The sequence below is a fragment of the Heloderma suspectum genome, chromosome 7 (genome assembly GCF_057233095.1).
Source record: "Heloderma suspectum isolate Gila_16-S chromosome 7, 16-S_ref, whole genome shotgun sequence".
NCBI lineage: Eukaryota > Metazoa > Chordata > Lepidosauria > Squamata > Helodermatidae > Heloderma > Heloderma suspectum.
The window spans coordinates 66,126,962-66,154,919 of record NC_139464.1 but is presented as its reverse complement, the minus strand read 5'-3'; positions in this window follow the sequence as shown (position 1 = coordinate 66,154,919).

Below are 27,958 nucleotides of genomic sequence, written 5' to 3'. Positions count from 1 at the left end.
ACAAAGGAATGCCTATTTGCGTTCCCCTTATTTTCGCCGTCTTAGTCTACGTAAATGTTTACGTAGACGAAGATGTGCCAAAATAAGGAATGCAAATGGCGGCGGCCATGGCCACCGCCATTTGCATACGCGCGTTTGTTTTTTTTTTTAAGTCAGCCGTGATAGGCTACGTAAACATTTACGTAGCCTATCACGGTGTTTTTTTAAAATCTAGCTATGATAGGCTACATAAATCTTTACGTAGCCTATCACGTTTTGTTGTTTATGTTTTTGTTTTAACCTGGAAATGGTGGCGGCAGCGGCAGCCGGTCAGAAGACCGGCCGCCACAGCCGCCGCCACCAAAACGCCGCCAAACGCCGCCATTTGCATCCCTTCTAGCCAGCGGCCGGATGTCCAGCTACTGGTGGAGCCGGCCGGCGGATCTGCAGAATCCCTGCGGAGTGGAGCCGGCCAGCCAGGATTCTGGGGGGAGGAACGGAACGCCTCCCCCCCACCATCAACATAATCCGTGAACAGGTAAGTGACTTTCGTACATCCCTAGCGTCTATTAGATCAGACTCCCCAAACCCCGCCTCCCTCTGTTTGCTGTCTCTCACAGGTAGGGATGGGGGAGAATTTCTCCCCGAAACTTCGGGGGGCCAAGTGCCAACGCATTCAGCCCCCCGAAATCGGCGGTGACATTCTCCGCCCCCCCCGCCCCCCCGGGATGGGACTTACCTTTCACGAATGTCCCTCCCGGCGGCGGGTCCCAGAGGCAGTTCGTCAGGTCTTCGTCAGGGGCGGGGTCGGCAGCCGGTCTTTCGACCAGCTGCCACCACCGCCATTACAAGGAAAGTAAAAAAAAAAACCCGTGATAGGCTACGTAACGATTAACGTAGCCTATCACAGCTAGATCTCCAAAGTCAAAGTCCTATTTGCGTTGCCCTTCTTTTCGCCGTAGTCTACGTAAATCTTTACGTAGACTACAGGGACCAAATAAGGAACGCAAATGGAAGCGCCCTATGGGGGCCGCCATTTGCGTACGTGCTTTTTTTTTTTTCAAAGTCACCCATGATAGGCTACTTGACGATTTACGTAGCCTATCACGGGTGACTTTGGAAATCTATCCATGATAGGCTACGTAAATCGTTACGTAGGCTATCACGGGGGTGTTTGTTTGGTTTTTTTACTTTTTTTTTCGCGGCCGGGTAGACAGGGCGCTTCTACCCTGCCTGAATTTCACCGGCGAGGGATGGGGTGCCTCCCCCCCCAGCCTGAATTTCGGCCGGGCAAGGCGGGGCGCCTCCCCCTCTCGCATGAACTTCGGGGGGAGAACCGAAGCACCTCCCCCCCACCGCGAAGCAAGCTTCGAGGACAGGTAAGGGACTTTTGTCCATCCCTACTCACAGGGGTGTGTGAAGAGGGACCCTCATCCTCAGCCAGCTGGATGTTTGTAACCTGAGAAGCTGGCCTAGTGATGTCTGGACTAGCCTGGGAAAACACCTCCCCCATGTCTGATGGATCACCTTCAGAATCTGAACTGCTATCCTACTCTCTGCACTCAGAAACACCCCTGACACATGGTGTGAAGGCTTTATTGTATCATTTTACAGAGCTATTCCAACCCATGCTAGGCAGGGTCTGTTCACTAGTGAAAAATATGATCTGACTTGTCTTGGTACCATTGATAGGGTGGAAGATAAATTGCACCTTGGTGACCCTTCTAAAAATGTAAGGAACATTTGCTAGGTGAAAAATGAAAACGGCAGCCACCATACAGTAATTTTAACACATTCTCTCTTACAGAAGTCTGAGAAAGGTATTTTGGGGATCTAAATTGGAATATTCAAGGAATCAAGGAATCATTTTTCCACCATGTAAAACACTGAGGCTTCCACACCTCTAAAATGGTTTATTTTGAACGTTAACAATTTATTGTACTTATTTCCATTAGTACAGCCGATATAAAGAGCAAAAGCCTGAAAAAAATTTAAAAGGAATTATCTTGGTGTCATTTTATTGAGAACAGCAAAATGAATTTTCTGGTGGTGTCGATGCATGATATAGAATAGATTAAAATGGGTACTTTCACATCTCATAAGTTTATTAATATACAACACATTTTCAACAAACCAGGATGGGCAACAGCCCTGCAATTTTCCTGAATTGTTAATATACCTCCAGAAAATCCTGGAGGCATATTATGGGTGTGCAAAACTTCGTCACAGATGAAAATGGCACTTCAAGGTATAATCTTCAGGCTGGTGTATCGCAGCCATTTGTAATCTAGTCTTCTTAAAATTTAACTGTCTTTTTACTTCTCACCATGTAGACTCTCCATGTTGAGTTTCAGTAACGGGGACATATTGTCTCAATTTTATAATCCTATTATGTTGCCTCTTCTACTGCTCATAGGAAATGCTGGTAGAAACTATGGAGCTCTGGAACATAGTTTTTGTTTTTGAGAGTTTTTGCAAGAGCATGTCACCCTCTCCCTCTCAAAGACATGGTAGGGTCAAATGGCACATTAGTTTAATGTGTAGTATGCAGCTACATCTGCTGCACCCTTTTTCAAAAGTAAGCATGGAGAGCCCAATTCAGATTGGGACTGTAAAGCACAGGGATGGGAGGTTTAGTTCTTCCCTCCCCAGCTGCAGCTGTCACCCAACCTCCCGCCATGCAGAAGAAAGCAAACAAACTTCTTCCACTGGTGCCAAAGGGAGTGGGGGTGGGTTGTTTTTACTATCCCTAACTGTCATGTAGCGTGGCCAGTTTAAGGGAGTCATGGCTAGGGAAGGAAGGAATAAACCTCTGTACACTCCAGTCCAAATCAAGGGTCTCTCACTTTCAAGTGAGGAAAAAAGTACAGACATAGCTGCACACGATGTATTAAAAGTAGGGATGTACGAAACTCCCCTTACCTGGCTCCACCGGGTTCTGCTGGGGGGGGAGGCACTCCGTCCCTCCCCCTGGAATCCCCGCTGGCCAGCTCCATAGCCGCCGCTGTTTGCGTCCCTGTAGTCAGCTGTGATAGGCTACGTAAAGACTTACGTAGCCTATCACGTCTGGCTTAAAAAAAAAAACACGCGTACGCAAATGGCAGCGGCTACAGCCACCACCATTTGCGTTCCTTATTTTTGGCCGTCTTAGTCTACGTAAATATTTATGTAGACTAAGACGGCAAAAATAAGGGGGAACGCAAATAGCGTCCGCATACGCATTTGCGTATGTGTTTTTTTTTTAAAGCCAGACGTGATAGGCTACGTAAGTCTTTACATAGCCTATCACATCTTGGGGAAAAAAAAACCCAACAAGACTGCAAATGGTGGCGGTGGCAGCCGGTCGGAAGACCAGCCGCCACAGCCACCACCACCAAAGCCGCCGCCAGAGCCGCCACTGCCCGGAAGATCCGCCCCAGGTAAGTCTCGTCCCAGGGGGGATCCGCGGGGGGGCGGGGGGCAGGCTATTCCGCCACAGATTTCGGGGGGCCGAATGCACTGGCATTCGGCCTCACCGAGATCCGTGGCGGAATTCTCTGCCATCCTTAATTAAAAGTAACACGTAGTTTGACCCCTAGGGTTTTCTGAACAAACATGTGCTCTCGCTCTCTCTCTCTCTCTCTCTCTCTCTCTCTCTCTCCCCCCTAAAGAAAGGCTGTGGCAGCTACTGGTGCACAGTTTTCCCCTGCCCAAGTCTAGAGTGCCATTGGATAGCTATGCCTTTCTAGAGTTAGTTGGAAAGCTATGCCTTTTTATTAGTTCCCACAGTTAATTCTGTTGACATTGTACTGCTCAAGGCTCATAGATAACCTCAAGGTTAGCTACTTGTTATTAGCAAGGTAGCTGAGACAAGAATTATCTTCTGGGTTGGTGGCTTGCCAGTTGTTAAGGCTAGTGCTCTTTCCCCTTCTGTAGGACTGCATGAAACACCCTTGATGTCATTGGACTATGTCCAGAAAGGGAGAGATCAGTGGAATAGTATATGATTCCCTGGGACCCTCCCAAGGGGCAGAACCTCTGGGTGGGCTGATCTAAACAGCACCACACAGACAAGTCACTAGAGTCACATTCTCCACTGATCTTATCTTGATAAGATAAGATGCCAGGATTCCCAGTGTCAGAAGGGACGTATGCTTTATGATCTTGCTTTATAATTCCTTCTCATTGCTATTCTGTATTAATTTTTTACCCCTTTATTAGCTTGCTTTTGTTAATAAATCTCTTTCCTTCACTCATTAGCATGTCCATTGTGTCCTGAATATCCTAAAAAGAACCATTGCCTTTGACAAAACATTTGGCAAAACAGGGGACTGGAAGAGCAGCTGTGGAGAGAGTAGGAAGCAGGGAATCCCACATCCCCCAGCCAAGCTGCACACACTTAAATCTGGATCCGACCCAAAGACTTCAACTTACTCAAGCTTGGGAACCAATCTATAATCTAGGGATGTCTCTCACTGGAAAATCCAGCCCTTTGAGGGCTCACCAGACTTCTGTGGCATGCCCAGCTCAGCTTTCTTTTGTGAGCTGAGCCACACAGTTCCCTGAGTTCTGGGTATTTTTTTCTGTCTTGGCCACTGCAAATTGCATGAATTTGCTTAATTTGCGCAAAGTTTGGCTGAAAATTGCACAAATTGTCATAATTTGCACAAATTATAGCTGTAATTCGCACAAATTATGCAAATTTGCAAAATTTGCAGCCATAATTTGTGCAAATGTTTTTTTATGTGAAAAATAATTTACAGAAATGCCACCAGCTGGCTCAACTTGTTGCACACTCAATCAGACCAGCTGGCAGAAGACACAACAGAGTCAGGGGGGAGGGGCAAGCTGATGAAAGCATGTCAAGCTCCCCCCCCCAACCAGATTCCTCAGACATCCCTACCATACTCAAGATTAGTGTAGGAAATAGAATCACTGTTAAGAAGTTCTTCTAGGAAACATGTAAATGACTTGTTGAGTCAAAACTTTGGGCAGGTATGGAACAAGCATCAAGTAACACTGGATATTTCATTCACCACCAACCAGTGATGAAGCTCACTGGATTTCCATACATGTCAAGTTATTAGATCTTAGCCTAATAGGTTTGTTGCAAAGATTTAGTGCTGCCTTGAAATCCTTGGAGGAAGGGGAATACTAAAGTGATGCTGTGGTAGGGGTGGTGGGAAAATGCAATATCCAAATAGTGGAATCTGCTAGGGATATATCAGGACTTTGCACACACAAAATGAATAAAACTACCTTCTTCTTTTTTTACTGAATACTAATCTAGTGAAAAGGTCTTACAGTTGTAGATTGGGGGATCCAAAACAGTCCAGATGCATGGGCCCTGTACAGAAAGCAGTTGTCACTAGAAGTTACTTCTAAGTAAACATACTTAGGGCAAGCTGAAAGGCTTATAAACTGATCGTCCTCAAAACCAACCCAGTCAACCACTGCCACTACAGACAGGGCTTCAGAAAGTATATGTACATTAGCCATTTCCTTTGGCATCTACAGCCCCCTTTTGCTGTCTGTCAAAGGAACCAGTGAGCCCGCATTCAGAACTCTCTGGTCTGTTATGTTTCTCTATATGATTCCAGTCAATGCTTGATTAAAGTCTTCTAATGAAGACCCTACAGATTCTCCTCCTACTTTATTATTGTTTCCAGTTTCTATTCTCAGGAATTTTACAGATCTCTAGTGTCAACAGGATTAATCATGGGGCCACACACAATAAATCAAAATATAACATAACATCATTTCATGAAAACCAAATGTATTGCTCTTCTTTTTCCACCTTGTTAATGGAAGAGCCAGACTTCAAGTTAGCTGTTAGGAAGTAACCTGAAAAGCAGAATTTTCACAGAAAGCAGATAATCTCACAGAGATTATCACAGCATGGAAAGAATGTGTGGGAACTACCATGAAAAGAGGGTTCGTGAAGGATAGCACTCTTCAAAGACATAGTGATTTCATAAAAATACAATATTTCGGTAGAGGTGTAGTGGAGCCAATACTCACATGGTCCAAGTGCCAGGGTGTCTCAATTAGCAGGGATGTTGACGTCATCTGCCACACACACCTCTGTTCCCTCTGAGTTGAGCTGCATTCTTCATAGCGGCTGTGGGGTGAGGAGAGAAGTGGACTGCCCTGGCAACAATATATGCACACATATATACTATGCACACACAAGCATATATAGATATGGATCAATGAAGCTACCTGCATTTTTAGACTCTCCTTGGGCTTGTGGCAAAGGGGACAGTCATAATCAGTACCTGCACTTCAAAATTTAGCACTGTGTTTGAGGTAGGAGTGCAGAACCATTTTGGGCCTAGGGGCCAAATTCAGATCTTGGAAGCGTCTCAGGGGCCACATTTCAGAGGTGGGTGGAGCCTAAGGTGAAGAGTGTGTGGCTGGCTACAATCAAAGTAGGCAGAGCCAAAGGGCAGAGCCTATCGAATTAAAAATGTATATATGATTATTTTTAACCAAGAGCAAGCAACTTCTGAAGTCCCCATGATTCAGCAAGCCATTACTCTCTTCATCATGCATGTTTACTTAGATGCAAGCAACAGCTCAGATTCCCACAATATGACAAGCCATTTCCACTGTCCACACACACACATCCTGCATGCCCATTTACACTAAAGTAAGCCAGAGGGAGTGGAAAGTATAACAACCCCTCTCCCCTTTGCCTTTCCAGGCAATTACAAATAGAAATGTGCGGGTTAATTTGAAGACAAAATAAACCTAGGGGCAATCCCATGCATGTTTAGACAGAAAAAAAAGTCCTACAACTGTCTGGGGCATGCTGGGAGTTGTAGGACTTTTTTCTGTCTAAACATGCAAAGGATTGCACCCTTACAGAGGTAAAGCCTTTGAAGTTTGGGATGGAAGAGGGCAGGAACAGAGTACTGAGAGTCAGGAAATATCTTGGGAGTTATAAAGTGGGGATTGGGTTTAACTTTTAACCTTAAATGGAGCATGCAGGGGACAGAAGCAAAACCTACCACCATGCGGCCTTACACTCCACTGCATTTCCCCCCAGCCCAGATCCAATACCAGAAGTGAGTAAGTAAGATAGGGGACAGGTTTCACTTCCACCCCTTGCATGCTCCTTTAACTATGTATGGTGTGGAATTCACTGGAACCCCACTTTATAGCCAAACCAGCAAGCACGTATATAATAATCACACAAGTGTCTGATTTAGCCCTTTGTGAAATATAATAGAGCTTCATATATTTCCCAGTCTGGCTTTGCTATCACTGCAGATCTGGTCAAATACTGACATAATCAATATAATAACCCAAAGCTTAAGAACCTAAGAGAAGCCCCACTGGATCAGACCAAAGGTCAATCTAACCCAATATCCTGCTTGACACAGTAGTCAACCTGATACCTTCAGGGGAAAAGGCAGGATGTGAAAGCCTTCTCCTGCTGATGCCTCCTAGTGACTGGTATGTAGTAGCATACTGCCTCTGAACCTGGAGGTTTCATTTAGCCGTAACAACTAGTTGTCATGGATAGGCAAATGACCCATACATTTGTCTAAACCACCACCTAAGCTAGTGGCCATCACACATCTTGTGGCAGTGAATTCCATACATCAGTCCTATGTTGTGTGTGACGTACTTTCTTTTGTGTGCATGCCCTGAAGCTGCAGCCAATCAATTTCATGGGATGACTCCAAGTCTAGTATTATGACAGATGGAGAAAGACATCACTCTCTCCACTATCTCCACATCATCATCATCAACAACATTATTGTTGTTATTATTAGTATTATATTTATTTATATCCCGCCTTTTCCCCAATACTGGGACTCAAGGCGGCTTTACAACATTAAAACTTATACAATGAAAACCTATAAACAGAAATATAAATACAAGTGTACAAGAGTTAAAAATATAATTAAATCATCAGCATTAAAATTCTAAAAATATCAAAAGATTAAAAGACAAGCAGAAAAATAGTATCCATCTGTCATATTTTCACAGGTCCAGACTAGTTATCCCCAAAGGCCTGCTGGAACAGAAAAGTTTTTACATCATGATTTGTTTATATTAGCCATATTAAAAACTCTAAAAGTAGTAAACTAAGACCAGTGTCCTATGAATGGGTAATATGTCTCAGTGAAGGGAAGGAGGGAAGGATTTATTAACTCATTTCTGAAATTTATACCCTCCATCTTTCAATGGCTAATTGGCCTTCTCAGGGAGACTTACTCCCAAATAAGCATGCACAGGATTGGGTTTAGAACCGTAAACAAGGGGTAGTATCCTGCTAGTGTGAACGACATTGCACTAACGGACCTAGGTTTCGAACTATGCACAAGGGGAATCCAACTGAAGTTCGGCTTGTGCAGCTGCTCACAAAATGATTTTCAGGAGTAGGCCCTGTGCTCCACTAGCACTTGCTCTGCTCAGGCAATGTGCAAATGCTTGCACAACTGAAGGGTTCGGTGGAGCTCTGCTAGTGCTATTTGAGTTTGCAGAATGACATGACTGGATTCTGCCCAATGAGTCTGCATCGACAGAGTGACAAGCTAGTCTTCCTGTCTTGAATGGGGTCACACCAGGGAATGATCAGGGAAGTAGTTTGGTGCTGCTGTTGGACCCAGCACTGCTTAAGCTCCTTCGCGAACTGCAGCTACTTCTAGAAAAAGGTGACTTGGCCACTTTCAATGCACCATCATCAGCATCATGGTGATCACTCGTGACCGAGTAAGATTGTCTTCCAGGGGTAGAGTCTTAGCAGTGGGTCTGTAGGCGGCTGTGAAGGCCAATTCTCGATCCACTCAGCCTCCCATAGTGAGGACATCGGTTTCCAGGTGGAAGGCGGTCACGGTGAGGGTTTGCTTGATGTGCCTTCCACTGAGCTCGTTTCTCCCTTTTGCCCCGTACTTGTGCTACTTCAAAGTCCATAGCACCTTTAATATAGGCTGACCTCCAGTTGGAACGCTCATGGGTTAGAGCTTCCCAGTTCTCAATGCTTATGTTACATTTTTTTAGATTAGCTTTGAGAACATCTTTAAATCTCTTCTGCTGTCCACCAATATTCCATTTTCCATTTATAATCTCAAGGCTGGACTAGTGTGACATGGTATACGTGGGGCTGTCTTTGAAGACTGTTGGAAAACTTCAGTTTCTTCAGATGTGGACACTCATTTTACTACAGAAATAGGACGTTCAGCAATCTGAATGACAGTAACAGTTCCAAATTCAGGCTGCTGTCAACTGCTATTTTTATTTTTGACCTCTAGTGATAAACCACTAGAGATACACTGTGCTAATGTCCAAATGATAGGAACAGGCAAGAATAAAAGCTTAAACCCTTTACTGAATATGATGCCAGCTAAAACAGAGGAAGATTTGAGCGAGGAAGAGGAAAATAGGTCAGTTAACATTTCCTAAACATCTCATCTCTAGTTTTCATACAGTATTTATTTATTTATTACATTTCTATACCACCCAGTAGCCAAAGCTTTCTTGGCAGTTTACTAGACAAATACTGTAATAAATACCATAAAATAAAACAACACAGGAAAACATAACATAAAACCATTATGTTTGAAACAGAATTAACTGAAGTAGTAACCAAGATAAAAGCTAGCAGCAAAGATCTAAATATGCATTTTAAATATGCATTTAGATATGCACAATTTTTAAAACTGAAGGGTTAAAAAGCCTGGGATAATAATAATAAAAAAGATCTTCATCTGGTCCTAAAAAGACACCAGGAAAGACATAGGTGACATTTAATCTAGAGGTTACAGACGATGATGGCTTTTATTTAAGGTCATGTGATAGGATACAAATATAAAATATAAAGCAAGAAAAATGAATTTAAGGAGGAGCATGTAGAGATGATTTCTCAGGGCTGGTCTACATGTTATGTTTAGAATGCAGAGATGACTGGAAATAGTGACCATAAGGTGTAGTACTGGTCATTTCCCCTTCCTATTTTTTTCGGTATATGGATGTAGTGTTAGATAATATAACTTTTCTATTTATTAATTTCAAGAGTAAAATTTGAGGAAGAACAGAAGCCAGTCTTATGGAGACTGCCAGGAATGTTTAACAGCAGGATATTTGCATATTGAGCAAACCAATATAATCGAATGGCAGTGTGGTGTAGTGATTAGAGTGTTGGACTGGGATTTGGGAGTTCCAGGTCCTAGTCCCCACTCAGCTATGAAGCTAACTGGGTGACTCTGGGCCAATCATTGACTATCAGCCTAACCTACCTCTCAGGGTTGTTGTGAAGATAAAATGGAGAAGAGGAGGATCATATGTGCTGCCTTGGGCTCCTTGGAGAAAAGGCAGGATGTAAATGTAGCAAATAAATAAATAATAAATACCCCTGAGTTCAAGAGAAGCTGTGGGGGGATGAGACAGACTAAGAGGAATTTTTAAACTACATTTGGGTATTAAACTTTGAGAAGCGGGGCACAGTGTTTAATGCAGTACTGTCTATACCAGTCATATCACAGGAGAATCGAGATGGAAGTACAACTTTATGCTGAGAGAAGAGGGAGGAAAGAGGAGGAAGTTAGTAAATTTCTAGTAATAATGAATGTAGGTGAAGATCAGAGGAGCTGTAAGGGAAGATGGGGTGGCCACTTATGCATTGCCAAATGTATCACCAAAAAAGAGAGAGAGAGGACTGATATGGCCATCAGATCATTCTATTTTATTTCAAGAGATAGAAATTTCATAAATAGTTATGCACTCTTTAATGCATTTTGCTGTGGATAATATTTCTTTATTATTATTTCTTTATTTGATTTCTACCCCACCTTTCCACTTCAAAAAAATGGTGCTCAAGTTGGCTAACAATCATAGAGACTAAAAAAAAAAACATTAAATACAAACTTGGTTAAAATAATAATAAAACAAATGCATTAAAAACTCTGTTAAAACACACACACAACAATAACAGAATAAAAACAACACCCAACCCAATGACCAGCTTACATGCCAAAGGCCTGCTTGAATAAAAACATTTTTGCCTGCCAGAAGACAGAAGGTCAGCAGAACACACAATGCCACAGACTTTACAATATCTCATAAACTATAGTTTCACTTCTTCCTGTGCCTTTTGGCTTCTTAATGTGAACATTTTCCAGGTCATCAGTTCAGTTGTCTGGTGCTGTTGTCCTGAGGATTTATGACCAGAATAGTGGCCTCTTCCTACCCCCCCCCCATCCCCATACACACCATTCATCTTTTATATATTTGGTTTTTCCTATGATCTCTTGCAATGTTCACCTTACATTTAACTTCTTCCTTAAAATTGTTGGTTGCCGTAAGCAAGCCAACCTCTCCTTTCTTTATCTATTCATATTGTGTCTACTAGCATTTTGATTCTATGGCTATATGGCTATAGCTTCATTGGAAGATTTGGATTACCTGTCATCAGTCTATAAAAAGGGTGTGTGAAAAAGACCAGTGCAATGAAAAGTTGTTGTTCAGTCGTTCAGTCGTGTCCGACTCTTCGTGACCCCATGGACCATAGCATGCCAAGCCTTCCTGTCCTGCGCTCTCTCCCAGAGTGTGCTCAAGTTCATATTCATTGCATCGGTGATGCTATCTAGCCATCTCATCCTCTGCTGTCCCCTTCTCCTTTTGCCTTCAATCTCTCCCGGCATCTAAATGGTGCCATTCATGCCAACCCCTGTTCTCATGCCCTCACCTTTAAGCTGGACTTTCCCCGAAGAATTTGCAATTGACCTTCACTTCATCTTGTGATTCTATGACTCGGTCACAACATCTTAAATATAAGAAACCAAATTAAAATAATGCTTGACTCAGCTCTTCAGTCAGCAAGTGAATCTCTTTATGAAGATCTTTTGTCAGGACAGGCTTTTAGTTTAAATAAGCCACAGATCCCTTCAAGACCTCTACTTCTATGACACTGTGAAAACCTTGCAAGCCCATCTTGTAAAGCCTTGTTGTACCTTCAAGCTGATGATGGTAGAGAAAGGAAGAAGACAGATTACCGAACAGCTGCATGCTTGCTGCTTCTGAAACATCTGGTACTAGTCACTATCAGCATCATGACACTAACTTAGATGGGCCATTGGCCTGATTCATTATGGCATATCTTCTATTTTATGCTTCACTTACTACACTACCAAGACACTGGAGAATCTTACGTGTGAACAGGTCTTTTACTCATGTTGTATATTTGCATCCATTGCTTAGGTCAAATGCATTTTGGGCAAAGTATCCAAATCAATGAAAAATGTAGACTAAGTTGCCTAGGTTCTCCAACATCTATTAAATTACCGTTCAGGTCTATATGGGTCAGTTCAAACAGATATAAGCTGTGCACCGATTCACTACATCCCACACATTATTAAGTTTCAAATATCTAAAGACAAACCAAGGACTCACATGTGTTTTATGAGCTATGAAAGGGATCAACCCTATTGTGATTTATTTATTTTTTGATGGGACATGTGAGACTCAATCTAATCACTTATAATTGTGGATCACAAATCTATTTTAAATACTAATTGCAGCACTGGTTACAAGAGGACAAAGATGATAGTCTAGGTTCCTTTCTGAGTGCCTTGCCCTGAGAAAGTTGTCTAAAAAAAATTGCTTTTTTAAAAAAGCAGGGGAATGAACAGATGCTAATGCCATCTGGACATTCATCAGAAGATCATGTAGGGGAACTAAGATCCATAAGCTTCTCTTAAGTGGCACTTGACAGTAACCAAGTAATATTTGCATTCTGTGATCTGAACACTTTGAATGTTGGTGAATCCAGTGATTAAAGTCATCTAAGCATGTTTATAGAAGCAATGGACACCTCTGTATTAAATGACTGCACTTCAGTCATTCAGTCTGAGGGGAGATATGATAGCAGTCTTCAAGTACTTGAAAGGTTGTCACAGAGAGAAGGCCATCACAGAGAGAAGGCCAGGATCTCTTCTCAATCATCCCAGAGTGCAGGACACGGAATAATGGGCTCAAGTGACAGGAAGCCAGATTCCGGCTGAACATCAGGAAAAACGTCCTGACTGTTAGAGCAATATGACAATGAAACCCGTTACCTAGGGAGGTAGTGGGCTCTCCCACACTGGAGGCATTCAAGATGAGGCTGGACAGCCATCTGTCAGGGATGCTCTGACTTGGATTCCTGCATTGAGCAGGGGGTTGGACTCGATGGCCTTGTAGGCCCCTTCTAACCCTACTATTCTATGATTCTATGATTCAGAATAATTCCTATGATTTCATGGGAGTACAGACTAGTTCTTCATTCATGCATAATTAAGACCATGTCAGCTAAAGGCATGCACTAACTTTGAATTTCTTGTATGCCATGGTTTATAGCTACCTGGCTGGACCTTTAGCTCTTAAAACAAAGAAAGTGAGAACAGACTAACTATATCACAGGCAATGTTATCTTATTAAAAACATCGCTTTAATTCCTTCAGAAACAATGCAGCAGACTAAAAATACGCAGTGTGAACATAGAACTCAATCTAATCACCAAAATATTAACTATCTCCAGAACATAATTGCTTAGCAATTGCTTAAGCAAACCATAATTGCTTAGGGTTTGTTTTGTTTTTTAAAAATTTATCCAGTTCTTATAACAACATAGGGGTTTTTTTTTGGGGGGGGGGTAAGTTATAAATGTCTACAAGCCTCTTATTTGTATGGGCAATGTAAGTAGATATATAAAATGCAAAGATGGCTGAAAGGAAGAAGGCAATAGAAAGGTCTGCAGTCGAAAATAGACTTGTATACAGCTGATTTAATGTAAGGTAAATGTTTTAGCCAAAAATGTAAATAATTTTACTTTCCTGGGAGAATGTAGAAGGCAATATAATATCAAGGTCATAATCATATAACCAACTAATTTAAGGTCAGTACTGAGTGTGGGGCTGCCAGTTCGTCCATCTTGTTACGTAGGCAGTAATAGCATTTTACAAAAATAGAATTCTACCAAGTACTGACAGTTGAGTCACATTTACCTTCCCACATGGTTGAAACATTTCCACCCACCATATCTTCATTAGAAGCAAGAATACTAATATCTTTTTCTTTAGTATTCACAGTTAGTTGTGAAGTGCTGGAATACTAATTGTGATGGATGACTTCTTTGAAAATATGTGCACACACACACTCATAGCTTCTGAATTGTTTTATTAACAGTCTCATCTTTGCTTATATTTAATGTTGTATTACATTTAAGCCCTATTAAAATTATGAATTATATTTATAAATTAATCCACTTCTTAGTTTATTTCAATTTGAGAGGTTGGCGCTGGAGAAAGGGGGGAATGAAGAAAATGGCCTCCCTCCCACCCATCAGCAGCACCCTCCACTGGATCAGAGTGTCATGACCCCACTGGAGGAATTTTCAGAGGAGGGGCTAGAGCTCCCAGGGACAAACAGCACCAAAAATCAGCCTGTGCCAGAACTCCAGGAGGAGCATGAGGCCTTGAGGGACATGGCTGTGTTAGCCCATCCCTGCAAGAGGAGTGGAGCTCCACCTCTGAGACAGAGGCAGAGCAACAGCATCTCAAGAGGCAGGCCAGAAGAATCCCTGTGAGAAGGATTGTATCAGGGTGGACACTGAGCCCATAGAATCCCAGAGTAGTTCTGATTCGGAGGAAGAACAGTCGCTCCTGGGAGAGGAGCACGCCCCTTTTTCCCAGGGCCCACAGCTGACAGAGATTCCTCCCCCCCACATTCCTAGATTAGAAAGCAGTCCAGGGAGTGACCCAGCACCGATAGCAGACTGGTTGGATGCGCGGCGCAAACGCAGAGAGCGGCGCCAAATGGAGAGCGCGGAAAGGAGGCGTAGCGCCCGGTTGGTGCTCAAAGAACGGCTGCGCCCAGAGGATCCAAGGGAAAAGGGGAGGGATTCTCCCTAGTCCTTATATTCAGGGGTCTGCCAGTAATTGCTTTTCAAACGGGGACCAACTGCTCCAACTTAGGGCATAGGGATGCTGCTGCTCAGATCTAGTTGCTACCTATAAAGTTGTAAGTTGTAAGAGAAGAATAAAGCTTTGATAAGAATCCCTTTGTCTGCGTCTGGACTTGGCTACTAGATTAGACTAAGAGAGCCCTCCACGGAGCCCTTGACAGATTGCCCATTTAGAATGGAAGGCTCCTCAGAAATAAAAAAAACTCCTTGTGAGAAGAAGAAATCCTCATGAGGAGGACTTCTTTCAGAAGCCTCTGAAGCATTGCAGCTGAATCCTGTTTAGGCCTCTGGAAGTTCCAGCTTATAAGCCTCAGTCCTAGGCAAGAGGGTTGCTAGAGCAATACCTTATGTCTGTTCCCAGTATTTTGTGGCTGCCCTTGGACTGATCTCTTCTACTGGTGAACCCTGAATTCCTCATAAGACCCTGTTTCTTGAATTGTGCTTATAGCAGATTATTTCCCCTGTTCTTCTGATCTCTGCCTGCCTTTTGACCTTTGTGAAGGATTTGCCTTATAGGCTGCCTCAGGCCTGAGCCAGCCACAGCAGGACATAGAGGAGGCCTTCCATTTCAAGAGCCAAGCTGTTTGATATAAAGTATAAGCATAGATAGGATTAGGCTGCAAATAGGACCATATTTTAGGATGTGTTGAGCAAATCATTGTACTCTGATGGGTGTATGTTTAGCCATGTGATTGAAATAAATGGGCTTGAAGAATTTAACATGTTGAATTGTGACTAAGTTTCTATAACCAAAAACTTGTATACATTCACACAAGTTGCAGAGGTAGTTGTATCTAGGGATAGAAAAACCAGGGATGCTCAAGTAGGGATAGTGGAGAATTCCGCCATGGATTTCAGTGAGGCCGAATGCACTGGCATTCAGCCCCCCAAAACCTGTGGCGGAATGGCCTCCCACCCCCCAGCACGAAACCCGTAGCGGAATCCCCCTGGAACGAAACTTTCCTGGGGCAGCTGCGGTGGCTGGTCTTTCAGCTGGGCTGCTGTGGCCGCCATTTGCGTCCTGCCAGGCTGCCATGATAGGCTACGTAAGTATTTACGTAGCCTATCACGGCAAAGAGCAGGGACGCAAATGGCAGCCGCTACGCCATTTGCATAGCTGCCTTTACCGTGATAGGCTATGTAAATACTTACGTAGCCTATCATGGAAAGAGCAGCGGCGCAAACAGTGTAGTGGCCACCGTTTGCGTCCCTGCTCTTTGCCGTGATAGGCTACGTAAATACTTACGTAGCCTATCATGGCGGCCTGGCAGGACGCAAATGGCGGCCGCTATGGCAGCCGCCATTTGCGTCCGCAGCAGCCCAGCCACAGCCGGAACTCCAGCTGTGGATGGCCCTGGCCGGCGGCTCCATGGAGCCGCCGTGGAGCACAGCCGGCCAGGGAGGATTCCGGGGGGAGGGATGGAGCACCTCCCCCCCACTGCGAATCACACCTACGAAAAGATAAGTGACTTTCGTACATCCCTATGCTCAAGCTTGCTGAAATTCTCCAAATTTTACTTCAAAGCTCAGTTTGGCTTACTCCTGTTCTCATTTGTAACCTGTTTTACAGTTCATTCAATTGGGAAAAGTTGTGCATTTTTCAAAAGTTGTGCACTTTATGACTGCAAGTTTGTGAATTTCTGAACATTTTTGGAGAACATACACCCCTGTATGTGTTTGGGCATTTTCGAGTGATTTGCAAACTGAAATGAAGTTCTCATAAGCCAGCTTATTAAGTGCATATGACAAGAGGAACAATTCTGGAAGTTTGTTGACACCAGGCATAAGACATATCGTAAGAAATTATATAGGAATAAGGACTGTCTCCTTGTATCATCACAAACAGCCAAATTCTAAAAGACAGGCTTGTACTGAAGCCCTGTTCATATGTTTCCCTCCCCCAACACACATGTACTGAATGGGGAAATGGGCTTGACCCCCAACATCAGCATGGGGTGAGGAGGGCCCAACCTCCACATGTCTGGTTGAACACATGAAAACTGCCTCTACACGTCACATATGCAGCTGGAAATGTGTAGGGCCTCTGCACTATGTGGAAGCCAGATCATGTGGAAGCCTCTTTGTGTATACAGCTGAAGGGACACATAGGGTCCTGTCAGGCTCCCAGCTTACACAAATCCAGGGGACACCTCTTTGGAGGAGGAGGATTGGAATTCTTCTGCAAACCCCAATCCCACAGAAGACATAGGGCAACCGCAGGACTCCTGTTGCAGGAATGCCTTGGGTGAGGTCCCCCCCACACACACAAACCCTTCACCCCATCCCAAACACAGTCAAGGTTCCTGACTCTCCTCCCTCATCCCACCACTCACTAGAGCACAGGCACTGACTAACCAGGTGGGACACACAGAGTTGTCATTGGAGTGTCTACCTGGCAGCCAGAAGACCCTTTTGCCCAGGGTTTACTCAGGATGAATGATCTACCTGGCAGCCAGGTCTACTCATGAGGAGGAAGACCCAGCTGTAGCCACTGAGGAAGCACACCCAGCTGCAACTGCTGAATCTGGAACTGTCTCTATTTAAGCTCCCAGTTTTCTCCCAAACCTTTGCTGGATTAATAGCTCTTAGCTATTCTTGGTCAGGACAGGTCCTCTTTCAGGTGTTCTAACAAATGCATCTATGCTGGGGTGGGACCAACAAGAGCTGTGCTACATCACCTTTTACACATTCAGTGAACATGTGGAGATTTCATCTGCACAGCATTTGCATGATTTGAACATAAGAAGGTCCATGCTGGATCAGAAGAAGGGTCCATCTAGTCCAGCTTCTTCATATGGATGCTCCCAGGGAGCTCACAAGCAGAGCAGGAAGGTAGTATCTCTCATTTGCCTGCCCACCTCACTTAGTAACTTCTACTGAGAGGAAAATTAACACTATACCTCTAAGCTGGGGAACTATATTTAGGTATCATAGCCAATATAGCCATCAGTAAATATGTCTAAATCAGTTTTAAAGCCCATGTTCATCTCCACCTCTTGAGGCAGAGAATCCCATATGTTAATTGTGTGTTGTGTGAACAAAAATGCTCTTTTATCTGTCCTGAATCTCTTGCCAATTAGTTTGATTGAGTGACCATGAGTTCTAGTATTATAAGAGAGGGAGAGAGAAAAAATCTTTGCAAATTGCAACAGTTTATAACTTCTCTGAAATCCCACCTCAGCAGCCTCTTTTTCCCCCTAAGCTAAGTAGCCCCATGCACTTCAGCCTTTCTTAATAGGAATAGAAGTGGCAGGAGGGATGCACTGATTTTGAAAGTATTCCTATAACCCACCCACTCCCAATGCTCAGCACTAGATGGCTCCAAACAGTGTGAACAGTAAGTGTTCTAAAGCGGGGAGGGGGGGGCAGTGTCATAAACAGAGCTGGCCCTGCCATTAGGCGGTGTGAGGCAGCTGCCTCAGGCAGCTGGTGCTGGAAGGCAGGGAGTGGCAGCAATGTGTTGGAGGGATACAACTGTGCCTTCCCTGCACTCTTCCTCCTCCCACCCCTGCACAAACTACCCTGCTGCCTGCAGGTGTGGTAGAAGACACTGTCATGTCACCAGTACTGAACTAAAGTTCAACTGCTAAGTCTAGTCAGCTTCTGTACATGGAATGGTAGGGGGAGGCATTTTGTCCTTTACCTCAGTCAGCAAGCTATCTTGGGCTAGCCTTGGTCATAACAGCTTCACAAAGGGAAACAATTTTTCCCAGACTCTCTGTGTGATTGGTATAAACCTTGAAGCCTGATGTTCAACCATCTCAGATTTATGGAGTTTTTGAATCTTTCAATACCCCTACACACTCTAGTCAACAACAACTCTAATTTAGTTTGGCACGGACTAGCACAAATCTCCAAGTATGCTTCAGTTTATTATCTGTTACTCCAGGAGGCCTTGTCAGTAACTGCACTGTTGCAAGGCCCCTGTGATGAAATCATTCCCCCATTCAGGTTTGCTTTTAGGCTTGTTATGTTCCATAATGCTATACTGGAATGACTAGAAGACTTTCTGCTTTATTTTTAGACTCCATTGAACTAAACAACAGGACAGGAGTGAGATATGAAATACCCAGGCTGAACATTTTTAAACATGGCAATAAGGGGCCTAGCAAACTCTGGAAAATTAATGATATGTTCTGGAAGGGGGCAGCGGGGGGGGGGGTTGTCTTTAAAACTGAATGCAAGTTAGACGTTTTCATCCCAACAAAGTGATCTTCCGCTTTGCTTATACTGAAAAGCACCGAGGCAGATAGGATGATTGCATTGGTTAGAAACTGAACAACTGTTGGATGAATTCCCATTTGTTGATGTATCCTAAAAGTCTCCAGCTATCCTTACCCTTAATTATTCAAATCTGAAACAATTGATTGGCCTGAGCTGTGCTGGAGACTGGGCACAGTGGAGAAATATTTCTACCTCCTCTGGTTACCTATTGGCAATCTATGTGTGTATGTCAGTAGAAAGGATTCCTTTGTGAAAATGTTTGCCTCTGGACCAGCATCCATTCCTGCCTGAAATCTTCTACACTACAGCATCCCTTTCCTGTTTAAAGAAAAGCTAAGCTGCCAAGGGCTAGATTCAAATGCTGAACTAACTAAATTCAAACCTATTACCAGCTCTCCATTTTCTGCAGCAGCTACAGAGCAGATCACAAATGCTTATACAGTAAGGATTCCTACCATACTAGTGCTTTTGTCTGCCTTTTGTTCTTGTTTTAATAACGTTGTTTTATTGCACATTGCTTTGGAATTCTGTAAGAGAAAGGCAGATTATTATCATGATCATGTATTGTATTTTTATCTATTAAAAACATTATATCCTATCCTTCCATACAGTGTTCAAGGCAAAACAGTAGTAGAACTATTTATTAAATGTATGCATCGCTTCTCACTCAAAAAGCAGTTTCAAAGTGATTTGCACACACAAATACAAATCCATAATTATTATAACAGAATAAACCCACAACATCAATATAAACCATAATCAGCACAATAATAAAAATCAGCACCATAAAAACATAATCTAAAAACAATGCAGTACAAAAAGTGTCCATCCACAATATACAAAAATTTCCTTCCCCTGCTGCCCAGCCTCCAATGAATGCCACACAAGCAGCCTGTAACAATTCGGCCATCATGAATGTCCAAATGCCTGGAGAAATAGAAATAGTGAAATACAACTTTGACTGGTGCCAAAAAGAGGACAATGTCAGCACTAGATGAGCTTCCTTGGGGAGAATGTTCCATAAACACTGGGCTACCACAGAAAAGGCCCAGTCCTGAATTGCCACCCCCTGTGAGTAAAAATGCTACCTGAGATATGTAGTTTTAAAAGTCCACACCTACTTCAGTTTTCAGACTGGACAAACTGCCTTCCTTTCCCATGTAAGCAAGTCATCACTGAACATGTTCACAACATAGGCTCAAGATGTTCTTCTATTTCTTGCCATCGCCTAGTGCTTCTCCCCAGTGCCTTACCATGTTGCCTTGTCACTGCTGCCACCCAGTGGAGGCTGGTGGCTCCTATGTCAGTGGAGTGATAAATCCACTCTGGGTTTCAGTCAGAACTCTAAAGGAGCTCTCCAAGTTGCTGAACCCATTTTGAGGATAGGGTTCAGCATCTTGGATAGCTCCTTCAGAGTTCTGACTGAAACCCAGAGTGGATTCACTGCCCTACTGACATCGGAGCCCCCAGCCTCCAAAGCTGAAATGTTGCTATTAGAAACATACTGTTCAGCCATGTGCAGCATGGCAGCAATGACACAGGAAGAACCACAGGCACCATCAAGGCATGATTAAGCAGCAGTGAACAAGAGGCTATGCCAACTGGAGACATGGGAGTGATGACCAGATTCAGTAATCAAACAGCAACTAGGAATTTATTTATTTATTTTTAAGGTCACTTAGAATAATAGAATCATAGAATAGTAGGGTTGGAAAGGGCCCACAAGACCATCGAGCCCAACCTCCTGCTCAATGCAGAAATCCAAGTCAGAGCATCCCTGACAGATAGCTGTCCAGCCTCGTCTTGAAGGCCTCCAGTGTGGGAAAGCCCACCACCTCCCTAGGTAATGGGTTCCATTGTCGCTCTAATGGTCAGGAAGTTTTTCCTGATGTTCAGCCGGAATCTGGCTTTCTGTCACTTGAGCCCATTCATCCATGTCCTGCACTCTGAGATGATCGAGAAGAGATCCTGGTCTTCCTCTCTGTGACAACCTTTCAAGTACTTGAAGAGCACTATCATATCTCCCCTCAGTCTTCTCTTCTCAAAGCTAAACATGCCCCGTTCTGTCAGTCTATCCTCATAGAGCTTTGTTTCCAGTCCCCTGATCATCTTTGTTGCCCTCCTCTGAACCCTCTCCAGCTTGTCTGCATCCTTCTTAAAGTGTGGTGCCCAGAACTGGACACACTACTCCAGATGAGGCCTAACCAGTGCAGAGTAGAGGGGAACTACTACTTCCCGGGATTTGGAAGCTATGCTACTATTAATGCAGCCCAAAAGAGCATTGGCCTTTTTTGCAGCCACATCACATTGTTGGCTCATATTCAGCTTGTGATCGACAACAATTCCTTCTCGCTTGTAGTATTGTTGAGCTAAGTATCACCCATCTTGTAACTGTGCCTTGGGTTTCTTTTTCCTAGGTGCAGAACTTGGCATTTATCCCTGTTAAATTGCATTATGTGGTTTTCTGCCCAGAGCTCCAGCCTATCAAGATCACTTAGATTTTTGTTTCCGTCTTCCAAAGTGTAAGCTATCCTGGGATCCTTCCCAATTTTGTGTCATCTGCAAATCTGATGAGCATTCCCTGCACCTCCTCATTCTAGTCATTAATAAAAATGTAGAAGAGCACAGGGCCCAGGACTGAGTCCTGCAGTACCCCGCTCATTACCTCTCCCTAGTTTGAGAAAATCCCACTGATAAGCACTCTTTGAGTCCAATTTTGTAGCCAACTGTGGATCCACTGGATCGTTGTTTCATCTAGCTAGTTTGCTCATCAGGATATCATGGAGCACATTGTTGAAAGCTTTGCTGAAGTCGAGATAGGTTATCGATTAACAATATTTATATGCTACCTAGTAACAGCATTCTCTGGGCAACTTACAATAACACAATAAAAACTAAATGATAAAACATAGTGCAATATTTAAAAGAACACCAATCCAACATCAGAGAATAAAATCAGTATAACAAAAACCTATCAAGCAGTATCAACAAATAAATTAAATTGATGTTAAAATAGCAGTTTAAAGGGTCTGGCAAAATAAGAAGGAATGTCAGGGGTGTTTCTGAGCACAGGAAGTGGGGTAGCAGTTCAGATTCTGAAGGAGAACTATCAGACATGGGAGAGGTGTTTTCCCAGGCTAGCCCAGATATGAGTAGGTCTGCTCTCAGGTTACAAATGTACAGATGGATGAGCTCCTCACCTCACCCCCCCCCCCCGTGAGAGGCAGCGAACAGGAGGTTGACCTAATAGATGCCAGGTGCAGACAAAGAGCAAAGAGAGAGAAGTAGGGGTGCACGAAAGTCCCTTACCTGTCCTCGAAGCTTTTCGCGGTGGGGGGGAGGCGCTTCGCTGCTCCCCCCGCGAAGTTCAGGCCGGCCGGCGGTTCGAATGTCCCTCGAATGTCCCTTCACCGAATGTCCCTCCCGGTGGCGGGTCCGGCCGGCGGTTCGGCGGGTGTTCGAGCGGGGCGGGAGCGGCAGCCGGTCTTTCGACCGGCTGCCGCCGCCGCCATTGCAATCAAAGAAAAAAAAAACACGCCCCCGTGATAGGCTACGTGGCGATTAACGTAGCCCATCACGGCTAGATCTGCAAAGTCAGCCGTGATAGGCTACGTCAATCGTCACGTAGCCTATCACGGGTGACTTAAAAAAAAAAAAGCGCGTACGCAAATGGCGGCCCCCATAGGGAGCCGCCATTCGTGTTCCTTATTTGGTCCCTGTAGTCTACGTAAATCTTTACGTAGACTACGGCGAAAATAAGGGCAATGCAAATAGCGTTGCCCTTATTTTCGCCGTAGTCTACGTAATCTTTACGTGGACTACAGCGACCAAATAAGGAACGGGAATGGCGGCTCCCTATGGGGCCGCCATTATCCGTACGCGGTGTTTTTTTTTTTTAAGTCACCCGTGATAGGCTACGTGACGATTTACGTAGCCTATCATGGCTGACTTTGCAAATCTAGCCGTGATAGGTTACGTTAATCGTCACGTAGCCTATCATGGGGGCGTTTTTGTTTTTTTTTATTGGAATGGTGGCGGTGGCAGCCGGTCAAAAGACCGGCTGCCGCTCCCGCCCCGGACGAAGACCCGCCGAACCGCCGGCCGGACCCGCCACTGGGAGGGACATTTGCCAAAGGTAGGTCCCGTCCCGGGGGGGGTGCGGGGGGCAGGGGGGTGCGGAGAATTTCTCCCCGAATCTTGTTCGGGGGGCCGAACACGTTGGCGCTCGGCCCCCCGAAGTTTCGAGGAGAAATTCTCCGCCAACCCTAGAGAGAAGGCAGAACTTAAATGGTCTACCCGATTGGCCTTGCGTGAGAAGCTGTGCTTAGAGGCCTCATCAGAAGAGAGGGACCTCCCCCCTTTAAGTTAGGCTAGAAAGACTGCCTCCCTCTTCAAACGGCAGGCAAGTCTCGTAAATTCCATTTGGATCCCCTGAAGGCATTCCTTGTAGACGGAGAGTTTCTCTGAGAATTTGCATCTGCATGACCCTGTGAAGTAATGGATTAAAAGCTGTAGACTGAAGCCTCTTGTCTGTGTATGTTTAAGCATTGAAGTGAAGTGGGGGCTGAAGAAATCATGACAAGGAAGCTATCACAACAGTGGACCCACATGATTTAAAAACAACAACAACACACAGTTCCAGTCTGAATTCTTGCTGCTGCATTTTGCACTATGTGCATTTTCCAAACACTTTTCAGTGTTACTGCAGCGCCACATAATGTGTGTTGCAGTAGTCCAGTTTGGATGTGATTAAGGCATGTGTGACAGTGGCCAGATCTGCCTTCTCCAGGAAAGGGTGTAGCTGATGAACCATCCTAAGCTGTGGGAAAGCATTCCTAGCCACAACTGCCGCTTGATCATCCAGGAGCAACACTGAGTCCAGGCGCACGTCCAGGCTGCAAACTTGAATAGTTCAAGAGGAATGCATTCCCATCCAAGAAAGGCTATACATGGGCTTCCAAATCAACCAAGACACACATTCTGCCCTTTCCCACAACCACTCCCACATATAATTAGTAACTATGAGGCCTTAGACACATGACTCATTTGTCTGTATATAGTTTCCTTGAATTCAGAAAGAGTTGCATCATGGCAATCTTGAACTAGCTTACCATGCTACAAATCTGGCACTGCAATGTGCCAGGAGGAACATGGAACACTCCAGTGCTCAACATTAAAAGATACCCATACTGATTGCTGAGCCTTCATTGGCACCATACTGTGTTTTGGGGACTGCATAGACCAGAAGGGGGCCAGCGCAGACTGTACTTAGGAATGTCAGAGAAATCAATTAGGAGGGTGGAGTTTGATGGTTTTTCCCAGGCTTGGCCCCCTGAACTTCATTTCAGTTCCTGCTACAGCACCTGACTCAGTCTTAGGGATGTGAGAGAATTCCGCCACGGACTGAAATGGGATCGCATTCCCTTCAATCTGTGCAATGGAATCCTCTGCAGAACGGCACAATGAGGTCCTGCGGAGCCAGCAGTCATGTGGCTTTTTCTTTGTCATCTGCACAGAGTCGCGAAATTTTCGTAAATAAAAACACAAGGTAGTATATTTCGATAATAAATACGTAAGTTTTTTAAAAAATGAATTGTGCTCACAGCCTTGTTTGTGGGTGTTCTTTTTCAATTGAAATCCTCCGTCTCCGTTTACTTTCAGCCAAAACACTTCCTCCTCCTCGGGGCTTCCCCAAAAAAGGCTGCCCTAGGTGTGCCTGAGTGATGCACTCGTTGTTTAAAGCAATGCTGTTTGAAAGAAAGAAAGAAAGAAAGAAAGAAAGAAAGAAAGAAAGAAAGAAAGAAAGAACCTTTTAAAATGACCATGCCGGTCTGGAGCCCTGCACGAGTATTATTCCCCCTGCTAGGCTTTCTATTTCCACATCCAGCCTTGTTGGTGACATGGTGAGGCTAAAATGGAGAGGAGAACCAACTCTGTGCATGTCTACTTAGAAGTAAGTCTCACTGAGTTCAATGCAACTTACTCCTACATATGTCAGCACCCCACTTGCCCCCAGCTCAGCTTTGTATTTCCACATCCAGCTCATTAGCAAACCTCCTGTAGGGGTGGACGGAAGTCCCTTACCTGTCGTCGAAGGACGTTCGCGGTGGGGGGCAGGCGCTTCGCTGCTCCCCCCGCGAAGTTCAGGCCGGGGGAGGAGGCTTCCCGCCTCGCCCGGCCGCGAACGCGGAAGTTTTTTTTTAAAAAAAAAAACGCCCCCTGATAGGCTACGTGACGATTCACGTAGCCTATCACGGCTAGATCTGCAAAGTCAGCCGTGATAGGCTACGTCAATCGTCACGTAGCCTATCATGGGTGACTTTAAAAAAAAAAAAAGTGCGTACGCTAATGGCGGCCCCCATAGGGAGCCGCCATTCGCGTTCCTTATTTAGTCGCTGTAGTCTACATAAATGTTTACGTAGACTACGGCGAAAATAAAGGCAACGCAAATAGCGTTGCCCTTATTTTCGCCGTAGTCTACGTAAACATTTACGTAGACTACAGCGACCAAATAAGGAACGGGAATGGTGGCTCCCTATGGGGGCTGCCATTATCCGTACGCGCTTTTTTTTTTTTTTTTTTTAAGTCACCCGTGATAGGCTACGTGACGATTGACGTAGCCTATCACGGCTGACTTTGCAAATCTAGCCGTGATAGGCTATGTGAATCGTCACGTAGCCTATCAGGGGGCATGTGTTTTTTTTCTTTGATTGCAATGGCGGCGGCGGCAGACGGTCGAAAGACCGGCTGCCGCTCCCGCCCCGCTCGAACACCCGCCGAACCGCCGGCCGGACCCACCACCGGGAGGGACATTCGGTGAAGGTAAGTCCCGTCCCGGGGGGGGGCGGGGGGCGGGGGGGTTCGGAGGATTTCTCCCCGAAACTTGTTCGGGGGGCCGAACACGTTGGCGCTCGGCCCCCCAAAGTTTCGGGGAGAAATTCTCCGCCATCCCTAACCTCCTGTTAGTTATCTCACTGGGTGACTTTGGGCTGGACTCTCACCACTGCACCACACTTCTGTTATGAAACTCATGAAGAAAAAGAGACAGTATAATGGAAACTTCTTTCTGAAGCAGTGACACTTGGCTTGTACAAATGCAGCATGAAGAGAAAGATCAGCAACCTTCTCTTTGTTTGAATAAAAAGCACACTCTGCACATGCTCAGGGAATGGACAAAATGGGGAATAAACATACCAGGGAATATGAAGAACTATATTCTTCCATTATTTGTGTGTGGGGGGAATCTCCCTCAATCCAGCTGTTCCCTGGGGGAAAAAAAAACCCATTCACCCAAGGGTCTTCTGAGATAACTAACGGGAGGTCTGATAATGAACTGGATGTGGAAATACAAAGCTGAACAGAGAGGAGAACCAACACTGTGCATGTCTACTCAGAAGTAAGTCTTACTGAGTTCAATGCAACTTACTCCTACACATGTCAGCACCCCACTTGCCCCCAGCTCAGCTTTGTATTTCCACATCCAGCTCATTAGCAAACCTCCTCTTAGTTATCTCAGAAGACCCTTGGGTGAATGGGGTGGGGGTTTCCAGGGAAACAGATGGATGGAGGGAGATTACACACACACACACACACACACACACACACACAGTGTGTACTAGGGATGGCAGAGAATTCCAGCACGGATTCCAGTGAGGCCGGATTCTTTAGAATCCAGCCCGCTGGAATCCGTAGTGGAATGGCCTCCTGCCCCCCCGTAGAATCCCCCCAGGATGGCACTTACCTGGGGTAGATGCGGCGGATTCGGCGGCGGTAGTTCTGGTGGTGGCAGCGGCGCCGGCTGGTCACTGCCGCCGCCATTGCCATCCTTGCAGCCATGATAGGCTACATAGGAATTTACGTAGCCTATCACGGCTAACCCCCCCCCCAAAAAAATCCAGCGTACGCAAATGGTGGCAGCTACGGCAGCCGCCATTTGCATTCCCTATTTTTCGCCGATTTATCATACGTAAAAATTTACATAAGATAAAACAGCGAAAAATAGGGGAACGCAAATAGCATAGTGGGCGCTATTTGAGTTCCTTTATTTTTCACCGTTCTAGCCTCCGTAAATATTTACGTAATATTTAGGGATGTACGAAAGTTCCGCCACGGATCTCGGGGAGGCCGAATGCCAGCACATTCAGCCCCCCAAAATTGGTGGCGGAACGGCCCGCCACCCCCCGGGATGAGACTTACCTTAGGCGGATCTTCCTGGCGGCGGCGGTGGCTCCGGCGGCAGCTGCGGTGGCGGTGCAGCAGCGGAGGCGGCGGCGGCTGGTCTTCTGACTGGCTGCTGCTGCCGCCATTTCCAGGTTAAAAAATAACAAAAAACAAAAAAACGTGATAGGCTACGTAAAGATTTACATAGCCTATCACGGCTAGATTTTAAAAAAACACCGTGATAGGCTACATAAATGTTTACGTAGCCTATCACGGCTGACTTAAAAAAAAAAATGCGCGTATGCAAATGGCGTAGACGCTACTCTATTTGCATTCCCCTTATTTTCGCCGTCTTAGTCTACGTAAATGTTTACGTAGACTAAGACATGCCAAAATAAGGAACGCAAATGGCGGCGCCCATTTTTTTCTTTTAAATCAGCCATGATAGGCTACGTAAACATTTACGTAACCTATCACGGCTGACTGCAGGGACGCAAACAGCGGCGGCTACGGCCGCCGCCATTTGTGTCCCTGCTAGCCAGCAGCCGGATGTCCGGCCGCTGGCAGAGCCGTCCGGCGGCTCCGCAGAATCCCTGCGGAGCGGAGCCGGCCAGCCAGGATTCGGGGGGGAGGGACGGAGCTCCTCCCCCAGAGCCAGAATTT